The sequence below is a fragment of the Rhinopithecus roxellana genome, chromosome 11, assembly GCF_007565055.1.
Source record: "Rhinopithecus roxellana isolate Shanxi Qingling chromosome 11, ASM756505v1, whole genome shotgun sequence".
NCBI lineage: Eukaryota > Metazoa > Chordata > Mammalia > Primates > Cercopithecidae > Rhinopithecus > Rhinopithecus roxellana.
In genome coordinates, this window is record NC_044559.1 from 90939949 (window position 1) to 90960871 (window position 20923).

General features: G+C 38.2%; 1 protein-coding gene across 3 annotated transcripts in view; it reads right to left on the reverse strand.

Moving 5' to 3' along the window:
* Positions 1-20923, reverse strand: part of CTNNA3 (catenin alpha 3) — a 1783100-nt gene that overhangs the window by 1420713 nt on the left and 341464 nt on the right. The gene's annotated exons all lie outside the window — the stretch shown is intronic.

Consider the following 20923-nt stretch of genomic DNA (forward strand, 5'->3'; position numbering starts at 1 on the left):
GCCAGACTTTTGAAACTCAGTAATCTTCTGAGCCAAGTTAATCTAGAGGGAGTCTCATGGCCTCCTTTAAAAACGAAAAACATGGAAAGTTTAAGAAATTTTAAAGATGAAATTGGAAAAAGCCAACTCTGACAACAGAGCCAATCTTTGAATATGTGCAGAACATATGAGAGAGGAGAGAGGAAGAAAGAGTTGTTATTAATGTTAGCTGAATCCTGTTGGAATAAAAAAAAAATAATGTGCAAAGCACTCTCATGTCAGCAATACTACAGTAGAGATAACTAGCAGCTTGGGTGCAAGCCTACATTTTAAAATATGTAATCTTTTCTGGTAGCAAGAAACATTGGGCAATATATTTATTTTGGCAAGGAAGTTGCCCACTCGTAGACATAATGCTCACAGAGCTAAATTTCATGCTGGGTACTCAAAGGGAGCATACGAGTAGGTTCTGTTATGGGGGCATAGTAGGAGTTCAATAAATGCTAGTGAAATTAATAAGCATGCCTGGTAGGTATTCAATAAATATTACTGAAATGAATAAATGTGTGCAAGACACTGGGTTACACACTGATTACAGCCTCAGTGCAAATCATACAGGTCTTAATTACTTTCTATAGTAAGTCTAGGCATATTACAGAATTTGGGGGAGATTACAAAAGCAGACCCTTAGTCAGTGAATTAAAAGAAGAGAATTCAGATTGGAAGGAAACATTTCTGCTGTTTTTAATTAAAAAATCCTAAAGTAATTATTTTAGCTGTTAAAATAGATTCTCTTTATTCAATTTTTGCAACTTTTATCACTAAATTACTTAGCAATAGCTTCTTCTCCAAACCATTCTCCCTCCTCCTCCACCCCACACAACGCTTTTGGTTCTGTTAAAACCTGTAAGAGTTTTGATTTCTTTGCAGAAAAAGTTCTTTGTGGCCAAACACTAACTGTATTTAACATATGATCCTATCATGATATTGTTAAAAACTGTAAAACATCAAAAGTAGCCAATTTCAAAGAGAGAAGATAAGCACTAATCATTCAATCACTAATCCCCATGTTTATAGTTGCAAAGTGCTATCAAGAATTAATTTTTAAGCTAGTCTCAAAGCACCTAAGAAAAGATAGATTAAAGAAATACAAAGATGCAGAAAGAAACATTCTAATTTCTTTACACACTGAATTCTATGTATCTCTAGAAGGAACCTCTGGAATTCCCATGTCATCAATTATTTGATGGAAGCATTTATGTGATTCTACTCTTCATTCCTACTTATGACTTAAACAGCCCGTATCTTCAGTCAGGACTCTGCATGATTAAGTGCCATCCTAGCCCAACGGGACGGGTTGCAACATGCAGATCAGTGGCACCCAGAGGGACAGAAATCCACATCAGATCCCAACACACACCATAATCTTTTGACCATACCATGTAGATTTCTTACCACATTCATGAGACTGGTTTCAGAGCCCTCTTCTTACATTATCCTAAACTTTCTCTCTAGATTATCTCAAATTTTGTCATAATCTAAGCTGAAACTCCAAATTTTAAATCTCAGGTCCACACCACTCCTCTGAAATTCAAACTCACATACACAATTTGATTTCTGTTTTTGGATGTCTCACAGGCACTGCAAACTTGTATGCAAAATTGAACTGCTTCACCCTACCACACACCTTGGATCTGCCTCTCTTTAACTTTTTCCATCCCTATAAGCAGCCCCTCCATCTACTCATTTGCTCAGGTGGAATATTTGTGTCATATTAATATTTATTTTTCATCTCCCTCCACATACACCCCACATCGAATCCATCAGCCAGGCCTAGTATGTGTGCCACACAGATCACAAACCTGTCCAACCTTTTCTTATACACTGACAAAGTCCTAGTCCAAGATACTGTCATTTTTCACTTGGGTTTCAGCATGGGGAGAAAAGTTCATGCTTATACTTGAAAAAAAAAAAGACCTTTTATAAAATTATAACATTACAAATTTTAAACAGGCATTTAAGAAGTCTCATACATGTGTTCAATGGAACACACTCGTGTTTCTTTTTCTTTTTTTTAATTTAACTTTTATTTTAAGTTCAGGGCACATGTGCAGGTTTGTTATATAGGTAAACTTGTATAATGAAGGTTTGTTGTACAGATTATTTCATCACCCAGGTATTAAGTTCAGTACCCAATAGTTATTTTTCCGGATCCTCTCCCTCCTCCCACCACCCACCTTTCAATAGACCCAATGTGTATTGTTCCCTTCTATGTGTCCATGTGTTCTCATCATTTAGCTCCCACTTATAAGTGAGAACATGTGGTATTTGGTTTGCTGTTTCTGCTTTAGTTTGCTAAGAATAATGGCCTCCAGCTCTATCTATGTTCCTGCATAGGACATGATCACACTTTTTATAGCTGCATAGTATTCCATGGTGTATATGTACCACATTTTCTTTATCCAGTCTACCATTCATACGCATTTAGGTTGATTCCATGTCTTTGCTCTTGTGATTAGTGCTGCAATTAGCACACAAGTGCATGCATCTTTATAATAGAATGATTTGTTTTCCTTTCAGTATATACCCAGTAATGGAATTGCTGGATCAAATGATATTTCTGTCTTTAGGTCTTTGAGAAATCACCACATCATCTTCCACAATGGTTGAAGTAATTTATCCCACAAACAGTGTATAAACATTCCTCTTTCTCTACAGCCTCACCAACATCAATTATATTTGGACTTTTTAATGATAGCCATTCTGACTGGTGTGAGATGATATCTCATTGTGGTTTTGATTTACATTTCTTTAATGATCAGTGATTTTAAGCTTTTTTTCATATGATTCTTGGCCGCATGTATGTCTTATTTCAAGAAATGTCTGTTCATGTCATTTGCCCACTTTTTAATGGTTTTTTTTTCTTGTAAATTTGTTTAAGCTCCTTATAAATGTTGGATGTTAAACCTTTGACAGATGCACAGTTTGCTAAAATTGTCTCCCATTCTTTAGGCTGTCTGTTGACTCTTTTGATAGCTTCCTTTGCTGTGCAGAAGCTCTTCAATTTAATTAGGTCCCATTTGTAAATTTTTGCTTTTGTTGCAATTGCTTTTGGTGTCTTTGCCCTGAAATCATTGCCCATGCCTATGTACAGAATGGTATTGACTATGTTCTCTTCAGGTTTTTATAGTTCTCGGTTTTACATTTAAGTCTTTAATCCATCTTGAGTTGATTTTTGTATATGGTGTAAGGAAGGGGTCCAGTTTCAATCTTAGCATATGGCTAGCCACTTATCTCGGCACTACTTATTGAATGGGGAATCCTTTCCACATTGCTTGATTTTGTCAGCTTTGTTGAAGATCAGATAGTTGAGATGTGTGGCCTTATTTCTGGGTTCTCTATTCCGTTCCATTGGTCTTTGTGTCTGTTTTTATACCAGTATCATGCTGTTTTGGTTACTGCAGCCTTGTAGTATAATTTGAAGTCAGGTAGCATGATGCTTCCAGCTTTGTTCTTTCTGCTTAGGATTGTCTTGGCTATCTAGGCTCTTTCTTGGTTCCATATGAATTTTAAAATAGTTCTGTGAAGTGTTTCAATGGTAGTTTAATAGAAATAGCATCAAATCTCTAAATCACTTTGGGAAGTATGGCCATTTTAACAACATTGATTCTTCCTGTCCATGAGCATAGAATGCTTTTCCATTTGTTTGTGTAATCTCTGATTTCTTTGAGCAGTGTTTTATAGTTCTCCTTGTAGAGACCTTTCACCTCCCTCCTTACCTGTATTCTGTGGTATTTTATCTTTATTGTGTGTGACACCTGTGAATGAGATTACATTCCTGATTTGATTCTCAGCTTGATTGTTGTTGGTATATAGAAACATTAGTAATTTTTTCACATTGATTTTGCATCCTGAGACTTTGTTGCAAAATTGTTGAAGGTTAAGAAGATCGTTATCAGGTTAAAAAGGTTTTGGGCTGAGATGATGAAGTTTTCTAGTTATAGGATGATGTCGTCTGCAAAAAAGGGATAGTTTGACTTCCTCTCTTTTTATTTGGATGCTCTTATTTTCTTTCTCTTGCCTGATTGCCCTGGCCAGGCCTTCCAATACTATGTTGAATAGGATTGGTGAGAGAAGGCATCCTTGTCTTGTGCTGGTTCAATGGGAAATGCTAGAAATGCTTCTAGTTTTTGCCCATTCAGTATGATGTTGACTGAATGGGTTTGTCATAGATGGCTCTTATTAATTTAAGGTATGTTCCTTCAATACCTAGTTTATTGAGGGTTTTTAACATGAAGGAATGCTGAATTTTATCAAAAAAGCCTTTTCTGCATCTATTAAGATAATCATATGACTTTTGTTTTTAGTTCTGTTATGTGATGAATCACATTTATTGATTTGCATACATCAAACCAACCTTGCATTCTAGGGATAAAGCCTAATGACTGTGGTAGATAAACTTTTTGATGTGCTGTTGGATTCAGTTTACCAGCATTTTGTTGAGGATTTTTGCATCGGTGTTCTTCAAGGATATTAGTCTGAATTTTTTTTTTTTTTTGTCTTGCCAGATTTTGGTATCAGGATGATCCTGATCCTGGCCTCATAGATGAGGTAGGGAGGAGACCCTCCTTCTCACTTTTGTTTGGAATAGTTTCAGCAGGAATGGTACCAGCTCTTCCTTGTACATATGGTAGAATTCAGCTATGAATCTACCTGGTCCTCAGCTTTTTTTGCTTGATAGGCTATTTATTACTGCTCAATTTCAGAACTCATTATTGATCAATTCAGAGATTCAGTTTCTTCCTGATTCAGTCTTGGGCGGGTGTATGTGTCCTGGAATTTATCCATTTATTCCAAATTTTCTAGTTTATGTGCACAGAGGTCTTCATAATACTCTCTGATTGTTATTTGTATTTTTTTGGGGTCAGTGGTGACGTCTCCTTGTTGTTTCTGATTATGTTTATTTGAATCTTCTCTCTTTTCTTCTTTATTAGTCTAGCTAGTGGTCTATCTCATTAATTTTTTCAAAGAAATGGTTCCTGGATTCATTGATCTTTTAAATGCTTTTTCATGTCTCAATCTCCTTCAGTTCAGCTCTGATTTTGGTTATTTATTGTCTTTTGCTGGCTTTGGGATTTGTTTGCTCTTGGTTCTCTAGTTCTTTTAGTTGTGGTGTTAGGCTGTTAACTTGACATCTTTCTAACTTTTTGGTGTGGGCATTTAGTGCTATAAATTTCCCTTTTAACACTGCCTTAGCTGTGTCTCAAAGATTCTTGTATGTTGTATCTTTGTTCTCACTGGTTTCAAAGAACTTCTTAGTTTCTACCTTAATTTCACTATTTACACAAAAGTCATTTAGGAGGTTATTCAGTTTCCATGCAATTATATGGCTTGAGGGAATTTGTTAGTCTTGATTTCTCGTTTTATTACACTATAGTCCACAACATTGTATGTTATGATTTCAGTTCTTTTGCATTTTGTGGAGAAGTGTTTTACTTCTGATTATGTGATCAATTTTACAATGTGGGCCATGTGGTAATGAGAAGAATGTATAATCTGTTGTTTTGGGGTGCAGAGTTCTATATTTAGCAGGTACATTTGATCCAGAGCTGAGTTCAGTTCCTGAATATCTTTGTTAATTTTCTGTCTTGATGATCTGGTTAATATTGTTAGCGGGGTATTAAAGTCTCCCCCTATTATTGTGTGGGAGTCTAAGATTCTTTGAAGGTCTCTAAGAACTTGCTTTATGAATCTTGGTGCTCCTGGGTTGGGCATATAGGTATTTAGGATCTTCTTGTTCACTTGACCCCTTTACCATTATGTAACACCCTTCTTTGCCTTTTTTGATCTTTGTTGGCTTAACATCTGTCTTGTCAGATACTAGGATTGCAACCCCTGCTTTTATCTGTTTTCCATTTGCTTGGTATATTTTTCTCTATCCCTTTATTTTGAATTTATGTGTGTCTCTGCATGTGAGATGGGTCTCTTGAAGACAGCATACCAATGATTTTTGGTTCTTTATCTAACTTGCCACTCTGTGCCTTTTAGTTGGAGCATTTAAGCCATTTACATTCAAGGTTAGTACTGATATGTGTGGATTTGATCCTGTCATCATGATTTTAGCTGTTTGTTTTGCAGACTTTTTTATGTAGTTGCTTTATAGTGTCACTTGTCTGTGTACTTCAGTGTGTTTTTGTAGTGGCTGATAACAGTCTTTCTTTTCCATATTTAGTGCTTCCTTTAAGAGTTCTCATAAAGTAGTTCTGATGGCAACAATTTCCCTCAGCATTTGCTTGTCTGAAAAGGATCTTATTTTTCCTTCATTTATGAAGCTTAGTTTGGCTTTTCTTATCTGAATTTCTGGGTTGAAATTTCTTTTCTTTAAGAATGTTGAATATTGTCCCCAGTCTCCTCTGGCTTGAATGGTTTCTGCTGAAAGGTCCACCGTTAGTCTGATGGGCTTCCCTTTGTAGGCGACCTGACCTTTCTCTCTAGCTGCCTTTAACACTTTTTCTTTCATTTCAACCATGGAGATAATCTGATGATTATATGTCTTGAAAATGATCTTCTTGTGAAGTATTTTAGGGGTTCTCTGCATTTCCTGAATTTGAATGTTGGCCTCTTTAGCTAGGCTGGGGAAATTCTCCTGGATGATATCCTGAAATATATTTTCCAAGTTGGTTCCATTTTCCCCATCTCTTTCAGGGACACCAATGAGTCATAGATTTGGACTCTTTACATAATCCCATATTTCTTGGAGGTTTTGTTTGTTCCTTTTCATTCTTTTTTCTCTATTCTTGTCTGACTGTCTTATTTCAGAAAGCCAGTTTTCAAGATCTGAGATTCTTTCCTCCACTTGTTCTATTCTGCTATTAATACTTGTGATTGCACTATGAAATTCTTGTAGTGTGTTTTTCAGCTCTATCAGGTCAGTTAGATTCTTTTCTAGGCTGGCTATTTTGACTGTCAGCTCCTGCATCATTTTGTCATGATTTTTAGCTTCCTTGGATTGGGTTTCAATATACTCCTGTAGCTCAGGGATCTTTATTCCTATCCATATTCCGAATTCTGTTTCTGTCATTTTGGCCATCTCAATACAGTTCAGAGCCCTTGCTGGAGAGGTGATTTGGAGCAAATAAGGTACTCTGGCTTTTTGGGTCATCAGGGTTCTTGTGCTGATTCCTTCTCATCTTTGTTGACTTATCTTCCTTCAATCATTAAAGCTCCTGATCTTTGGATGGGTTTTTTCTTTTATCCTATTTGATGACCTTGAAGGTTTGATTGTGGTATAAAGTGAATTCAGCTAACTGCCTTCATTTCTGGAAGATTTTACAGGGTCAGTGCTTACCTTCCAATTCCTGGACTGCATGCTGTAACTCTGTAGGACTTGCATTGAGCCCCAACTTTGTTCTCTGGCTCCTTGAGGTTAGGAATCCACTTCACTAGTGGGGTGGGGGAGAATGAGGTGCTCCTAGACCACTGGTCACTACACTCCAATGGGTGGTGTCAGCCAAAGTGTTTCAGAGTATGATGCCAATGGGATCCATTCTTGCTCACAAATGCCAGTAGCAACAATAGTGGCAGTTGTGACAGAGTGTGTAGCAGGTGCCAGGGTGCCTGCCTCCCTGCAAGTGTTCACCACAGTGGCAAAGGCAATGCAGCTGGAGGGCCTCCGCTGGTGACTGTGTGTGTGGTCACCCTGAAAGTGGTGTTTTGGCTCAGGAGTGGGGCACTGATGGGTGCAGGTCTGGGTGCATAGGTCTCTGTGCCTCGCAAGTAGGAGTGATTGCTCAGGGCGTGGGAGGATCCACTGTTCTCTGCGGAGTGTTAGCATAAGGGCAGAGCACTGGCAGGGGCAGGGCTGGCTGACTCTGTGCCCACCAAGACTCTGTCTGCAACAGAGGTCAGTTGGGGGAGGAAGGGTAGACTGAACTCCCGAATGCTGATGGTCAAGGAAAGCAAAACTCACCTCCACAGACACATGCCAGCAAAGCAATGTGGGGAGTTGCCTTAGGCCTAAAGAAAGCTGCAGTATGGAAGGGAGCATGTGGGTTGGTGCGTGGCTGTAGGGGTCATCCTGCTGGAACTCTCTACCAGTCAGGCACAAACTGCCAGTGCAGAAGCTATGGTGTGGGACCCCAGGGCGCCCAAGGCTGCTCTGCAAGCAGGTGTAGCCGGGTTGGGGCCCTGGGAGAGGACAGCAGACCAAGGGGTTCTCAGGTCAGACTGGCCTCATCTGATGGGCAGGACCACCCTGCAGAGTTCAGGACTGACAGTTCCCCTAGTTCTGTACCAAACCCTTTGGGCTCCACATCAGCTGGCTGCTGCCCCTACCCCTTCTCTAAGCAGCTCTCCATGCCAGCTTGAGTGTCCATAGTGGTCAAAGGGTCTCCTCCTGCCAGGGTTCCAGAGGCCTGTGGCAAGAGGAAGGTTGCTCCTTGCCAGTGCAACTCACCTGTTTCCCCAGAGCCATTGGGGGCCAGGAATGAGTGTGGATGTACTGTAGCCCCATGTAGGTTTCCCAGCTTTCTCGCCCTTCAGCCCAGCTTCTGTGTCTTCCCTTTGTCCATTTTTAGTGCCTCTCTCTCAGAAGAGTTAGGAGTGTGCCAGTTATCTGGGTCCCTCCATGAGAGCTGTTTCACCTGCCTGCATCTAGCTGGCCATCTTGTCCCCTGCCAATTCTTTTTCTTTTTTATGATTAATAAGATATTATAGGACTTACTTGGTTTTGGAACTTTTTAAATATAACTTTTTAATATAAACATATATACACCTACGTACTTTTTCAGTGTACCATAAATGTAGCATAATGTTAAATATCAGAATTCTGATTTGTAACATCCAGATAAACCCATAAGTGATTTTTCCAGTAATCACTCTTTTTGAGACCCTGTCTCAAAAATAAAATAAAATAAAAGTCAAATGGTAGTAAATAGTAACATACTTAAAGTACATTTGGTTGCTACATGGATGTGGCAACGGAGTTTTACCTTGATACTTGTAAGCTGTATTTTAATATTTGGATCTTCCTCATTACTTTAAAGAAAAAGGAAACCCATTCAGGCCCTGTTGCCCAATTATTTTACATTTACAGCATGATTTTGAATGTAGAATATATATACATATTGCCGCTGTTCTTATAAAGTAACTCAAATAGCTGATTCTAAATATTAAAATGGGAAGAGATAAAAAACACAGATTAACAAATATTTATGGAGGGCCTACCATGCACAAATAGTGAAGCTACTTATAATCCAAATTGCTAAGTAGGTATGAAATGAGCAATTAGTTGCAAGTTAAAGACACTCAAAATCATAGTGCTTCAAAGGAGACAGAAGTTTACTTTGCTTTCACAAAAAAGCCTGGAGGTAAAGTGCTGCCAAGCTGATGTAGTGGTTCTACTTTATAAAATACCTAGGAACCCGGGATTCTTCCAACTTCTCACTCCACCACCTTAGATATGACCTTAACCTCATAGTCCAAGATGGCAGCTAGAGTCCCAACCATGACATCCACATTCCAGGCAGCAGGATAGAGCCAAAATGTGCAGGTAGACTAACTTGTATGGAAGTTTGTAAAAGTTACACAATAAAAATTTCACTTATATGTCATTAATCTTAATCAAATCTCAAAGCATAATTACAGCTGCAAGGGAAACTGGGAGGTATAGCTGCTATTACTGTTGGTCATTAATTCAGCAGGATTCTGTTTTTAGAAGACAAGGACAATTCATACTGGAGGCAACATCTCACTGCCACATCACTCTCCTGTATGTTTCCCAAAACTCAAATTTCTGAGTGTTCTGTGTCTATTCTGCCCAGCAATGCTGTAGGAGGTAGCATGAAGCAGCTCTTAAATATTTCTATATTTAAACTGCCTGGATTTGAATACAGTCTCCAATGTGTCCTCATCTGTGAAATGGAGATAACAGTAAGATCTACTCTTAGGAGTTGTAAAGGTTAATCAGTTCATACATATAAACCTATTGGCACAGTGACTGACACACTGAAAGATAAGTTCAGCATATATTACTATCATTACATCAACTTAGTAAAGAGGAAATGGAAGTAACCTAACTATGAGCTTCATAGCTTCCTAAACAGGATCATGGGAGGCAGTTGGAAGAATAGAGAGTTACCATACAGTTTTCACGGTAAGTCCTGCTGCCACCCCAGACCATCCATAAAGTAAATAAAAAGGAACTGACTTGTATAAAGTGTCATTTTCTCCAAAAAAAAAATGCTCCTTATTCATACCACATTAACAAAGTCAGGCAGAAAATCTAAACACACAGATCACTCCCCAAACCTTCGTCAGACAATACCTGGGATAAACTGGTATTTCACCCTGCCAAAGAGAAGTAAAATACAGATAAAGGAAAAGCAATTATGGCAATGTCTTTGTTAAAGGCATCCAGCACCAAAGCTAAGATCTGAATTCAAAATCCCTCCCCACTAATCCTGTGGACAAAATGGTGGAATTCATACTTGCTGAAACCACCATTACTCATAAATACTATGAAAATACTTTAAACCACAAATCAAGCAATAAAAATAAGGTTAAGGGGGAAATTTTCTGGCTATTTTTTTTCCCACACACATTCAAAATTGCTTTTAAGTCTTTACTGACAAAAGTGATATTGTTTCTTAGAAATAAATTGGGAATAGAGAAACTGCCAGATTACTGTGTTGGAGAAGTGTTGCTCGGCTATCACCTCTCTTTCATATTTCCCAGACTTCTAATATTAAATTTGGACTCCTGTTGGCAAACTGTTTTTCTTCTTTTATGGCACAAAATGATTATCTTACTTCAACTGCCAAAGTCCAAGTTTGAGAAATGCAGGATAATGAAAAGTGAATAAACTGCTGTGTTTCCATTTTCCAACATCACTTGCAAGCAGCAGGAAGTCACAAGCATAAAGCCACGGGGAATTATCACAAAGACAAAACAATTCATTTAAGGCTATTTATAAGCATATTAATTTTATTTTTGCTCCCAAATGTTGTCTAGTCATAGTATTGTGAGAATCAACGAAGGAGTCTCCTCCAATTGGGGGAGGGGGAGGGGAGGGACAGAATGGGCTAGTTCAGAACTGGAACAGTGACCTAGAAGACAGTTCTATCACTCAGTTATTCAAGTGATGTGGCCATCTGAAAATCCTTCCCTTCCTTGGTAGCAGAGTGAGATGAATATATACATGTTAACATTCTTGAGATGAGATATAGTATCTTTTCTAGCCAAACATAACTCCTCCAAAGCCAACTTTTTCCACATGCTTTAGAGTAAGAAGGATAATATTTTTAGAGATGTTGAGAACTTCTAGGTTTTATCACTAAAACTGAATTCACGCAGTGAAGAGGAACCCTAGAAAAATTTCAAACATACTGTCTTCCCAGTGAATTTCATCTTTACGCCCGAATCTGGGGCAATGGGCTACTTGTTCCCTCATTAAACATAAAGAAAAATAATTACTTAAAGATAGAATATATAGCCATTCTCAATAAAAGCAACTGGGATTCCACAAACATTACTATGTCATGACTGAATGAAGTGCTAAGATGAAGAGTTTAGAAAGAATGAAAAACCTAATTACTAATAGGAATCTGTGTGATTAAGTCTAGAAAAACAAAAGGAAGAAAAGTGCATTAGTCTAATGAGAGGTAGACAAAATATTTAAAATTGGCTCAAAGTGTTTGGTTGAATTATCTCGAATAATAAAAGATTAAATTTCCTAGAAAATCTTTGTTCCAAAGTAAAATGATTTTCTGATTCATACTTTTGATACTTTATAAAGTGAAACAAAAGAGCATTTTCCTATTCTTTTTAGAGTTGAAAAATGGTAACTGGGCTTCAGTGGGCCTGAATTTGGGAACCTAAATGGCAAACCTAAAAATTCACTTAAAGAAGCTGAATTAGAAAACTTTGTTCCTCATAACAGAGCTCCAGTGCTTGAGAACTAAAGCATAAAACTACTTTCTGTGAACTGTAGAGATAGATTTCTGTAAGATGTCTGACTCCTCCATTAGGAACTATTGATCCACATTTCTAAATAAGCAGATGGTTCATGAATACAGAACCCATATTTTAAGAAATGTCGACCTAACAAACACTTACCTGTTCTGTTGATGCAGAATGAAATCAGGTAAACTGCCCTAAGCTTCCTCAAGATCTACTCAAGCTCAGTTTATCCTGTTAGACTGTATCTATCTCCTTTTCTTTGCACATTTTTTAAAAGCAATTTTGCTTAATTTCATATCCCATGATTTGGAGTAGATTTTCCACTCTCAATGAGAAGGTTTTTCTCCTACAGCTCTAACTCTGGAACTCTTTATTAAAAGCTTGCAAACACTTAGTAAGCATTACACTCACCTCTGAAAGCTTTTTACTACTTGTAACTTAATTTAGCTCCAAGCTATAGCACATGAATGCCTCTGCATTCTTTACATGACTCTTTCTGTCAGGGATCCAACTTACAAGGGATGTAAAGGACCTCTTCAAGGAGAACTACAAACCACTGCTCAGTGAAATAAAAGAGGACACAAACAAATGGAAGAACATACCATGCTCATGGATAGGAAGAATCAATATCATGAAAATGGCCATACTGCCCAAGGTTATTTATAGATTCAATGCCATCCCCATCAAGCTACCAATGAGTTTCTTCACAGAATTGGAGAAAACTGCTTTAAAGTTCATATGGAACCAAAAAAGAGCCCACATTGCCAAGACAATCCTAAGTCAAAAGAACAAAGCTGGAGGCATCACACTACCTGACTTCAAACTATACTACAAGGTTACAGTAACCGGCCGGGCGCGGTGGCTCAAGCCTGTAATCCCAGCACTTTGGGAGGCCGAGACGGGCGGATCATGAGGTCAGGAGATCGAGACCATCCTGGCTAATACGGTGAAACCCCGTCTCTACTAAAAAATACAAAAAACTAGCCGGGCGACGAGGCAGGCGCCTGTAGTCCCAGCTACTCGAGAGGCTGAGACAGGAGAATGGCGTGAACCCGGAAGGCGGAGCTTGCAGTGAGCTGAGATCCGGCCACTGCACTCCAGCCTGGGCGGCAGAGCAAGACTCCGTCTCAAAAAAAAAAAAGGGTTACAGTAACCAAAACAGCATGGTGCTGGTACCAAAACAGAGATATAGACCAATGGAACAGAACAGAGTCCTCAGAAATAATACCACACATCTACAGCCATCTGATCTTTGACAAACCTGACAAAAACAAGAAATGGGGAAAGGATTCCCTATTTCATAAATGGTGCTGGGAAAATTGGCTAGCCATAAGTAGAAAGCTGAAACTGGATCCTTTCCTTACTCCTTATACGAAAATTAATTCAAGATGGATTAGAGACTTAAATGTTAGACCTAATACCATAAAAACCCTAGAAGAAAACCTACGTAGTACCATTCAGGACATAGGCATGGGCAAGGACTTCATGTCTAAAACACCAAAAGCAATGGCAGCAAAAGCCAAAATTGACAAATGGGATCTAATTAAACTGAAGAGCTTCTGCACAGCAAAAGAAACTACCATCAGAGTGAACAGGCAACCTACAGAATGGGAGAAAATTTTTGCCATCTACTCATCTGACAAAGGGCTAATATCCAGAACCTACAAAGAACCCAAACAAATTTACAAGAAAAAAACAACCCCATCAAAAAGTGGGCAAAGGATATGAACAGACATTTCTCAAAAGAAGACATTCATACAGCCAACAGACACATGAAAAAATGCTCATCATCACTCGCCATCAGAGAAATGCAAATCAAAACCACAATGAGATACCATCTCACACCAGTTAGAACGGCAATCATTAAAAAATCAGGAAACAACAGGTGTTGGAGAGGATGTGGAGAAATAGGAACACTTTTACACTGTTGGTGGGATTGTAAACTAGTTCAACCATTATGGAAAACAGTATGGCAATTCCTCAAGGATCCAGAACTAGATGTACCATATGACCCAGCCATCCCACTGCTGGGTATATACCCAAAGGATTATAAATCATTCTACTACAAAGACACATGCACACGTATGTTTATTGCAGCACTATTCACAATAGCAAAGACTTTGAATCAACCCAAATGTCCATCTGTGACAGACTGGATTAAGAAAATGTGGCACATATACACCATGGAATACTATGCAGCCATAAAAAAGGATGAGTTTGTGTCCTTTGTAGGGACATGGATGCAGCTGGAAACCATCATTCTTAGCAAACTATCACAAGAACAGAAAACCAAACACCGCATGTTCTCACTCATAGGTGGGAACTGAACAATGAGATCACTTGGACTCGGGAAGGGGAACATCACACACCAGGGCCTATCATGGGGAGGGGTAAGGGGGGAGGGATTGCATTGGGAGTTATACCTGATGTAAATGACGAGTTGATGGGTGCTGACAAGTTGATGGGTGCAGCACACCAACATGGCACAAGTATACATATGTAACAAACCTGCACGTTATGCACATGTACCCTAGAACTTAAAGTATAATAATAATAATAATAATAAAAGATTATACATGGTACTACTTTCATCTCTCACATCAATTACAATCAACTGATGATGGCTGGCTGAAGCACTGTGTTAAGAAGGATTATGAGGCTGATTCTGGACCAAAGTAGAGAGTTGTGGGTGATTTGCTAAGTCTTCCATAAGGACAATGAGGGAATAGCTGTACATATGCAATATATTTTCTTTATTTGACCTAAAGGACCACTAGGATTTCCCTTAATTTTTTACAATAAAATATCATAAGATCCTTTATACAAAATGCTTGGTCTTGTTCCTTCCTCCAGCCACCCAAGCTGCTGAAAGGAAAGAAGGCCAAGGCAGAGAAGGTGGCTCCAGTCCCTGCTGTCATAAAGACGCAGAAGGCCAACAAGGTGGTGAATCCCCTGCGTGAGAAAAGGTCTAAGAATTCTGGCATTGGACAGGACATCCATCTCAGAAGGGACCTCACTTGCTTTGTCAAAGGGCCCCACTACATCTGGTTGCATCAGCAAACAGCTATCTTCTATTAGTGGCTGAAAGTGTCTCCTGCAATCAACCAGTTCACCTAGGCTTTGGACTGCCAAACAGCTACTCAAATGCTGAAACTGACCCACAAGTACGAAGCAGAGACAAAGCAAGAGAAGAAGAAAGCTGCCGGCAAAGAGGATGTCACCACTAAGATACCACCTGTCCTTTGAGCAAAGGTTAACATTGTGACCACCTTGGTAGACAACAAGAAGGCTCAGATGGTAGCGACTGCATATGATGTGGGTCCCACCAAACTGATTGCTGCAGGCCTGCCCTGTATCCTAAGATGGGAGTTCCTTACTGCATTGTGAAGAGAAGGCAAGCCTAAAAGACATCTAGTCCACAGAAATACTTGTGCCACTGTCACCTTCACACATGTTAACTGAGAAGACAAAGGAGCTCTGGCTAAGCTGGTGGAAGCTATCAGGACTAACTACAAGGACAGATATAATGAGATCTGTCAGCACTGAGGAGGCAACGTCCTGGGTCCAAAATCTCTAGCTTGCATTGCCAAGCTGGAAAAGTTAAACAGTAAAGGACTTGCCACTAACCTGGGTTAAATGTACACTGTTGAGTTTTCTGTACACAAAAACAATCCAAATTCTTCTTTAAAAAACTGCTTGGTTGTATAGATAATCTATAAAATGATCTATACTGAAAATTACTTACCTTCATGACACTGTTTCCTCAATAGTATATGCACGCGCGCGCGCACACACACACCCACACACACACACGCTGATGAGGAAAAAAAAATCTACTTCCAGCCAGGATAACTGTCTGTGTGGGGTTTCCACATTCTCCCCAACTGTGTGAGTTTCCTCCCATATCCCAAAGATGTGCGCATTAGATTAACTGTTGTATCTACAATGTCCAAGTTGGAGTGAGTGTGGGAGTGTGTGTATGAGTGAGGCTGCAATGGAATGGAGTCCCATCAAGGGCTGGTTCCTGCCTTGCACCCTGATATGCCAGGACAGATACTAGCCACTCACAACCCTGAACAGGAATAAGCAGGTTAGAAAATGAATAAATATAATTTATTATAAAATAAAAAAATGTGCAAAATGTTAAACATACAAATGCACACCACAAAACAATGGGGTCCAAAAGTGCTGAGCAAGCCTGCCATATTTATTGTTTGTTTTGGACTGTGTGGTTATAGGAGGTGCTCCTTATAATTCTCACTTTGCAAACATTCATTCCTTGATTCAACCCACTACCACTACAACCACCATCACTCACTGATTCACCAAAACTTGGGTAAATAATTATCTTACTTGTTTTCATTAATCTTTCTTGAATGTATGTATAGCTCACATTTATTTCAGTGTTTAATATTAAAAGTGTTGAGTCTTAGAAGTTTGATGATATTTCTATGACAAATATGCTGTAGGAACGTACTGCTTGTTTATGTAAATTAGCCTATAGTAAAGTTGGTTTTATTACATATTATTTTGCTTAAAGTTGCAGTCTCCAATAATCTTTCAACACGTTGAGTGAGAACTTACTCTGTGTGTCTGTGTATAACCTTGTTTTATTGTGCCTCGCTTTATGGCACTTCACAGATAGCGTGTTTTTTACAAATTGAAGGTTTGTGGCAACTCGGTGTCAAGTGCTATTTTTCCAACACCATGTGCTCACTTCCTGTCTCTGTGTCACATTTTGGTAATTACCACAGTATTTCAAACTTCTTCATTATTATTATATCTGTTACAGTGATCTGTGATCTATGTTACCATCGTAATTGTTGTGGGGGACCCAGAACAGCACCCATAAAAGAGAGTGAACTTAATTACTCCATGTTTTATGTGTTCTGGCTCCTCCAATAACCAGTTGTCCCCACTTCCTCCATCTCTCTCCCTCCTAGGACTTTTCTATTCCTTGAGATACAGTGTTGAAATCAGGCCAATTAATAATCCTACAGTGACTCTAAATGTTCAAATGAAAGAAACTATAGCAGGTCTCTCACTTTCAATCAAAAGCTAAACATTTCCTTAAGCCAAAACCTAACACAGAGCAAGACCTACCTCTCTTCAATTCTATGAAGGCTCAGAGAAGTGACGAAGCTTCAGAAGAAAAGTTTGAAGCTCGCAGAGGTTGGTTCATGAGATTTAAGGAAAGAAGTTTCATAACATAAAAGTTCAACGTGAAGCAGCAGGTGCTGAGGGAGAAGCTGCAGCACATTATCCAGAAGATTAGTTCAGATAATTGATGAAAGTGGCTACACTAAACAACAGATTTTCAGTGTAGACAAAACAGCCTTTTAGTGGAAGAAGATTCCATCTAGGACTTTCAGAGCTAGACAGGAAAAGTCAATGCCTGGTTTCAAAACTTTAAAGGACAGGTGGACTCTCTTGTTAGGGCTAATGTAGCTAATGACTCTTGAATTCATCAACTTAATTGAAGCCAATGTTCACTTACCATTCTGAAAATCCCAGGGCCCTTAGGAACTATGCTAAATCTACTCTGCCTGTGCTTTATAAATGTAACAAAGCCTAGATGACAGCACATTTGTTTAGGGCATAGTGTGCTGAATATTTTAAGCTCACTGTGGAGACCTACTGCTCAGAAAAAAAAAGATTCCTTTCAAAATATTACAGTTCTTTGACAATGCACCTGGCCACCCAAGAGCTCTGATGGAGATATACAAGGAAATAAATGGATTTTTCACGCTTGCTAACACAACATCCATTCTGCAGCCCATGGATCAAGGAGAAAATTCAACTTTCAAGTCTTGTTTTTAATAAATACATTTCATAGGCTATACCTGTCATAGATAGTGATTAGTGATTCCTATGATGGATCTGAGCAAAGTAAATTAAAAACCTTCTAGAAAGAATTCACCATTCTAGATGCCATTAAGAGCATTCATGATTCATGGCAGGAGGTCAAAATCAACATTAACAGGAGTTTGGAAGAAGTCGATTCCAACCTGCATGAAAAACTGTGAGGGCTTCAAGACTTCAATGGAGGAAGTAACAGTAAATGTAAGAGAAATAGCAAGAGAGCTGGAATCAGAAGTGAAGCCTGAAGATATGGGTAATTGCTGCAGTCTCATGATAAAACTTGACTGGAGGAGTAGTTGCTTCTACTGGGTGTGCAAAGAAAGTAGTTTCTTGAGATGGAATCTACTCCTGGTGAAGATGCAGTGAACACTGTTTAAATGACAACAAAGGATTTGGAATATTACATAAACTTAGTTGATAAAGCAGTGGCCAGGATTGAAAGGATTGACCACAATTTTGAAAGAAGTTACATTATGGGTAAAATACTATCAAACAAAATCACATGCTATAGAGAAATTTTTCATTAAAGGAATAATCAATGGGGCAAACTTCATTGTGGCCTTATTTTTAAGAAATTGCCACAGCCACCCAAAATTCAGTAACTACCACCCTGATCAATCAATAGCCATCAACACTGAGGTAAGACCCTTCACTAGCAAAAAGATCATGATCCACTGAAGGCTCAAATGATCACTAGCACTTTGCAATAAAGTATTTTTAAATTAACATATTTAAAATATGTTAAATATTTTAAATATTTAAATATTTAAAATTTTTTATATTTAAATATTTTTATTTAAATATTTAACATATTTTAAATACAGTATAGTATAAACATAACTTTTATATTCACTGGGAAACCAAAAAATTTGAGCCATACTTTATTGTGATATTGCTTTATTGCAGATGTCTGAAACAAAACACACAATATCTTCAAGGTATGCCTCTATATATAAAGAGAGGGAGACCTGTGAAAATATTTGAAATGTATTAATTAATTTGTTTCATCTTCAGGAGCCAGACTGTGTTAGGCTATTCTTGCACTGCTGTAAAGAAAAACCCGAGGCTGGGTAATTTATAAAGAAAACAGGTTTAATTGGTTCACGGTTCTGCAGACTGTACAGGAAACATGGTGCTGGCATTTGCTTCTTGTGAGGGCTTCAGTGAGCTTACAGTCATGGCAGAAGGAAAGGAAAGCTGGCTTGTCACATGGTGACAGCATGAGGAAGGTGTGTGGGGAGGTGCCACATACTTTTAAACAATCAGATCTCATATGAACTCGAAGCAAGAACTCCCTCATCACTAAGGGGAGGACACCAAGCCATTTACAAGGGACCTGCCCCATGATCCAAACACCTCCCACCAGGCCACAGTTCCAACACTGGGAATTACAGTTCAACATGAAATTTGGGGAGGACAAACATCCACACCATATCAGAGACCAATTCTTCTCTTTATTATACAAATGCCAGTAAAGCCCAGGAGAGAAAATAACTGAAAAAAATATATAGCTAATGGCAATCACTGATAAGGAATCATAAATGAGACTCACAATATCTTAAAATAGTTGTGCAAATGATGGGAAAATCAAAACAACCTTCTTCTAGTAAATGTCTTATGAAGCAATTGTGTATAAGCAAACTGCAATAGCTTGTCTACAATAGCTAACAACATCATCTCAATTAAGATGGTTGAGGTAAAAGACATTTCTGCCAATCTTGCTGTAGCCACCAAAAAGCAAAAAATATGTAACATTCTTTTCAATGTCAACATTTCTTTGATGATATCTGTAAACATTCGTTTCCATGTAACAAGCAACTTATTCTTCAACCAATGAATACACCATGAGATAAGAGTCATAAGACTTGAAGTGTGCTCCCCTCTTTCATGGAATCATTGTGGTCTTCATAACCCACCTAACCTCAGGTGCCTCAATAAATTATGAATATTGACCAATATTTCTCTTCTAGCTCATAAGAAAAATAAAATAAAGTCTTGTAGAATGGAGAAGTAGTTAAGTTGCAAAAATCCCTGAAGAGGCTCTAGACCGGTTACTGGTTGTCACCTTTACGTGGCCATGGTGGGCTTCTTGCAATCGCTCCTTCTTCAGGATAAATTCTATCCCTGAGCAAAGAAAGCAAAATCTTGTCCTTAGTAAGACTATATTTTTTATTGTCTTTTTTCCCAAAGTGGACATAAATCCTAGCTTAACTGTCTATTAGTAATGCATACATAATCACATGAAGTTCGGGCAAAGCTAATGACTTATCCAATATCACGTGGCAGTTCGATAAAGAAATTAAATATCACAATTCCCAGATCTTGTTCCAACTAAATAATGGCAAGACTGAAGCCCAATTAGGATATACACTATATATCCTAAGTATTATAGGCAAACTCAAAAGCCTACAATGTTTAGTTGTTGGAGTTAGAGCGACAATCAGAAATGTTAATGCTTATCCAACTCCAGTATTCCATAAAATATCCCAGTTTCATGTCAAATGAGTTATACCTACAATACTTTTTACTACCGAGAACTAGAAAAATCTAAAATGAAAAGAGAATTAGATACAAAATGTTTCTGATATATTATGTTCTAGGCAATGATCATGTTCCTAATTTACAAAGTCCATGAAAAAATACTCTTACGTTGAAATAGTTGTTATTAAAAGTGAGTGCTCTTACAGTGAAAATAGATAGGATGTGACATATCTCTAAGCAATTATTGTTGTTCCAGCCATCACTTTGTGAAGATGTGCTTTGTTCTGATTGATTTAGAGAACTGCAATAAATAAGAACTGTTTAGTTGGAATATGATGTTTATTTCTTATGCCAATGTATGACCAAAAATATTTTCTCACTTCAGTCTAGAAAGTGAGATGTGTATTATATTATTTATCTCCAAATAAATGTGTGAAAAGATGTGTGCTTTCAGTTTTCCTTCTTTATCCCAAAATATTTAAATACCTAATAAAATAATAAACATTGTTCATTAATATATTAATTGTCCTGCTTATACTTTCAGTATCCAATTCGTCATTTCAAGTATAAGACGTAGAAAAGAATGCTTGGAATGTTTGCTGTGGCTTTGTACAAATAAAATATAATACCTAACAAGGGCAGG